The sequence below is a fragment of the Leptonychotes weddellii genome, chromosome 10, assembly GCF_054177405.1.
Source record: "Leptonychotes weddellii isolate Sample4059 chromosome 10, ASM5417740v2, whole genome shotgun sequence".
NCBI lineage: Eukaryota > Metazoa > Chordata > Mammalia > Carnivora > Phocidae > Leptonychotes > Leptonychotes weddellii.
Genome location: NC_138378.1, coordinates 91,507,571 through 91,512,765, shown reverse-complemented (window position 1 = coordinate 91,512,765; position 5,195 = coordinate 91,507,571).

Sequence of the window (5,195 nt, the reverse complement as noted above, 5' to 3'; positions counted from 1 at the left end):
TTTCCTATGGAGGGCAGGGGAAGTTCGGCATTCTGACCTTGGCTGACCTCAGAGTGCTGCTTCCTCTCACTCCTTCAAGGACAAGTGCCTTAGGCTGGGGATGGACCTGACCCTGACACCAGGGAGAGGTGGCTGGGCTCCTCCTGGGGGGTGGGGGGGGAGGGGGCAGGCCACCCCTCCGCCACAGGGAGTGTCCCTAGAGTGGCAGCTGTGCTGGGGTGGTGTGGGGCCGCAGGGCAGGGTAGGCTCCCAGAGACACTGGGCCCAATGGGAAATCCGCACTAGAGCCCAGGAAGTTTTCCTGGAGAAGGTGGCTCTCGCCATCCAGAGGCAGGGAGGAGCAGGGCAGAGTTTGGAAGCGCAGGATGCAGGGAGGATGGCGGGCATGGTGAGCCCTCAAGGCCAGGCCCAGGAGTGGGGACGGGGCCATCTCCACATGCGGTCTCTGAACTGTGAGAGGTGGGCTCCACACTCAGGCCAGGCGTGTCATGAGGGGCCCCTGCCCTTCCTGTGCGAGAGAGGAGGCTGGTGGCCTGGGGGGAGGGCCCGCCCAGGGCCACACAGGGTCTCTGCTGGGGGGTAGTTAATAAAAAGGGCTGAGGGTGGGAGTAGCTGGCAGGTGGTGGGGGGGTTGCTGGGGGAGGAGAAGAAAGTGGGAGAGGCGAAGGGAAGAGGAGGGAGAAGGCAGAGGGGCCGGTGGCCTCTTAAATGTGTGTGGCACGAGATGTCTCCCTGGGCACTGCTCCGCCGCCCTTCTGTGGGGCCTCGGGTCCGGGCGAGGGCAGCACGCCCTCTGGCCCTCCTGTGTCCTTGGGGGCCCTTCCTGGATTTCTAGCCTAACGACTTGTCTTGGGGGCTGCCTCCTGGGGCCCATGGCCTGGATCCAGCCTCCTGCTCTTTCTCACTCAGGCCCACTGCTGGGTGATCTTGCAGCCTCAGCCAGCCGGCCCCATGACGGCAGGAACAGCAGGCATCTGGGCCTACCTGGCAGCTACCTGCAGGTAGTGGGGCCTAGGTGACTACTGGTGACCTGCCTGGCCTAGCCTCCAGGGGCCTTTCCTGTGTCAGACTAAATCTGAGGCCCAGCCCTGCCCCTGGGGAAACTGAGGCAGGCACTCCTTGCCCAGTCCCTGCTCTGCATGAGTCAGGCTGGGGACAGGGCCAGAAGCTACCCCTAGGAAAGAAGCAGGGACAGCAAGGTTAGCCTTTCTTGGTTGGGATGCTCAAAAAGGACCCGCTGGGAATAAGGCCAGACCTGGCCCCTTGGACAGTTCATCTGTATAGCCCTCTCTCTGAAGCAGGGGTTCCTGACTTGGGGTAGTGGGTGGGCTCTAAGGAATTGTGTCAGCGGGGATGCCAGCGAAGCCTAGCTCATAGTGAAGTGTCCCTGGGGCACCCAGAACAGTGCCTGACACCCAGGGGAGCCCTTGCCACTGTATGTGCAAAGTCGAAGACGAAGACAGGCCATCTTGTTTAGCCTTGAGATCTTCTAGGGTGATCTCCTGTCCACGGAACAGCACTGATGATGGAGCTCAGACCTTACAAGGAGTGTGTGTGTGTGTGTGTGTGTGTGTGTGTGTGAGGCTCCACAGGGCTGAGGCCAGGCCCTGAGAAATGACCGTGCGTGGAACCCCCAGCTTCTGTCTGGGGCAGTGCAGACAGGGTGGAGTGGCTGTGCAGGGAAGGGGACTGCCCCCTCCCCCGAGCTGTCTCATGAGAAGTGGACCAGGGGGGACTTGTATCTAGGCTGCACAGCGTTCCAAGTTAAACAGGTGGGGCGCTGGCGGGTGGAGGCCGGTGTCGGGCAGGTGGTGAGGGATGAAGATGTGTGGGCTGCACAGGGACAGCTGGGTGAGGCGCGGCTGGGCCCTGGGGCCTTGGGGGCATGACTGCTCACACAGGGGTCTCTGTGGGCTGTCGTGGGGCTAGGGAGGCCACATCCTGGGGGTGTGCTCGGGTCTGTGCTTGATGGGAAGGTGCTTGGCTTTGATCGTGTGTGATGGTCTGTGACACTGTGTGTACATGGACAGGTAGTGAGCGTATGACTCTGTATGCACACATGTGTGTGTGTGTGTGTTCACGTGCACCCGGACCTCTCTGGATGTCCAGGGGCAACTCCATGAACAGTGCCGGCTTCAGCTTTTCTTCAACGGCAGCATAGTCTGATCTGTGGCCCTGATCCCCCTAATCCTCTCTGGCGTCCCCCCCACCCCCAGCCGTCTGTGTTGCTCCAGCCAGCCCCAGGCCCAGGGCACTTCTGGGCGCCCTGTCTCCCCCAGCCCCCCAGCTCCTCTCTGGCTGTGGCATAGGCAGCCTCCCTTCTCTGCCCTTTTCCCTTGCACCTGCTGCACCTGCCGAGTAAGGAAGTGGCCCTCTTCCCAACTGTGAAACTGAGTCCTGGGAGGTGGTGAGCACACGCGACAGCTGGTGTCTCTTGGCTGGCTTCTGGGTCTCCTGGCTGGGGGAGCAGGTGCCTAGGCAGAGTTCTGGGTCGGGAAGGAGGAGAGGGAAGCTTGGCCCCATCTTTCTCTTAGCCAGCCATCCGCCCCTCCTGCAAGGCTCTGTCCACCGTCCCTGCTGGTTCTCCCCACTCCTGATCTGGACCCCTTCTCTGTTTTCACCACAGGGCCAGCCAGGTCCCCGAGCAGCTGCAGCAGCTCCCGACGGCTCCCCACGCAGGTTACATGGACTCTTCCGCTCCCCTGCTGGCGTGTTTACTCTCCGGAACCATTCTCTGCTCTGGGGACCCGGGGGACACCTCTTCTGCCCTGGAGCCAGGAGAAGGTCAGGGTGAGGGGCCTAGCAGGCCCCATCCTGACATTGGCTCTGTTCAACGTTGTGGATTTTCAACTTCCTATGTAATCAGCTTCCTGTCTGAGGGCTAGCTGGGGGCACAGAGACAAGTTGACATCTACAGAGATGCATGGGGTGCCCAACTGTGGGCTGGGCACTGTGCTTCCCAGCGCCCTGGGCGTCCTGCATCCTCAAGGGGTTTATAGCTGAGCCAGGAGATAGCACTGAGGCCCTAAAAAGAGCCAGGTCCTCTTGGATGGTGGCTTGTGTGGCCAGAGCCCGGCCGAGAGAAGGGCTCTGGGCAAGGGTGGGAGGCAGATAGGAAGAGCCTGGGTGGGTGCAGATCTGGACTCTGACGGCAGGACAGAGGGACACAAGATCGTGAGTTCCAACTCCAGCTCTACCATCTACCGACTGTGACAGTTTGGGTAAATTAGCCTCTTGGTGCCTTGGTTCCCCCATTTGTATTTGGGGTACCAGTCATTCCTGCCTCTTCGGGCTGTCTGAGGTTTAAATGTGATAATTCCCGTGAAGGTTTCAGGACAGAGCCAGGCCCATGGCAAGCATCAGGCAGTGTTAGTGTTTGTAGCCGTCTCTGTGAGGAAAGATGAGACAGGTGTGTGCTGGTGGGAGGGTGGCCACGGGACACATGTGGGCCCTGCAGACCTGCCTGAGACAGGGTAACCTAGCGATGAAAACCCTGGTGCCAGTCCCAGGTTCCCCATTCATAGGCTGTGCGGCCTTGTTTCCGTCCCCTCCCCACCCTGGGCCGGGGTTTCCCTGTCCGCAGAGAAGGGTAACGATGCCGTCCCCCAGCCCTGCAGCCTAGGTATGGTGCTGCTTAGAAGGCACGCAGTCCAGTGCCCATGACCGTGATTGTTTAATGAGGGCACAGAGAGGTGAAATTTCTTGTCCAAGGCCCTGAGGCGAGGACGCAGCCCTGCTGTGTTTGAGCCAAGGCAACGTGGCTCCAGAGCCCCTAGGGCTCCCTGGTCCCCCAGCTGCCATTGCCCTGCTCATGCTGGTATTACTGGTCTTCAGGGGAGTGGACCGGCCCGGTCCTTGGTGGTGGGAAAGGTGTGGGGGTGACAGGTGGGAAGGAGCGGTCTCTGGCTCCTCTGGGCCTCCAAGCCCCCTGGCCACCGCTCTCACTGCAGCCCGCTCTGGCTGCGGGGCAGCCCCTGGAGTCCTCTTGTCGCAGAGCCATGCACCCTGGGGCCGCAGTGTGGTCCCATTTCTGGGAATCCCTCGCCTCTTGCCTAACCGTTCCCACTGGTGACAGAGCTCTCCCTTAGCAACCTCTTCTTCCCTTCTCGGGGACTTCACCCTGAGCCGGGGGCACATCTGGCCGACAGGGTGGGAATGGGACCATTTCACTGCTGCACCAGCGGGGGGCTGGGGGCCCAGGGGGAGCTGGGGGTGGGTGCCTGCCCAGGGAAGAGTGTGGGGAGAAGGTCTCCCCTGGCCCCAAGCCCGGGCGCATCCGGGGGTGCAGCCAGACCCAGGTCACTTTGATGGACATGCCGGTGGAGCCTGGCTCTCCACCACAGGAGCTGGCTCTGGCCTTGGCAATGGGACTGCTCTCCCAGATACTCTTCCTCAGGGCTGTGGCCTCCTCTCCCCTCCATGCCTCGTGTCCTCTCTCGATTGGAGACCATGGCGGGAAGGAGAGCCAGACCCTACAGAACGGCAGAGAAGCTGGAAGGGGCTGTCTGGTCCTCTCCTGAGTAACGAGTCCTGCGTCTCCTACCTGTGTCATGTCGCCTACCTGTGTCATACTCTTTAACATCTTTGGGTCCCATCTGTACCATTCAACTATATCATTACTCTAGGTGGATAACTAGGTCTCACTTGCCATGAAGACAAAAACAAATATTATTGAAACAATGAGGTCAGCTCCCTGAGGGCAGTGGTTTGTGATTTATTGCTGTATTCCCAGCACCCAGAAAAGTACCTGGCACATCACAGGTACTCAAAATACATTTTTTTGAGTGAGGGGCCGGTAAATGAACAAATGCAGAAAGGAAAGAGTGATCTGGATATGGATGCTTGGGGAAGGCGCTAATAAAAAAGCCACACCGGGGCGCCTGGGTGGCTCAGTTTGTTAAGCGCTCTTGGTTTCGGCTCAGGTCAGGATCTCAGGGGTGTGAGATCGAGCCCCGCGTCAGGCTCCACACCCAGTGCGGAGTCTGCTTGTCCCTCTCCCCCTCTGTTCCTCTCCCCATTCTTTCTCTCTCTCTCAAATAAATAAACTCTTAAAAAAAAAAAGCCTTGCCAACTCCAAGTGGAGACTTTCTTCTTGACATGCTCATTGTGTGGAGTGGGCTTCCTGCCGGTGCTTCTGCCCCCAGATACATGTGACAGTGTGAGCCACGTGTGTCTCCCCTTCTGCCACGGGAGGA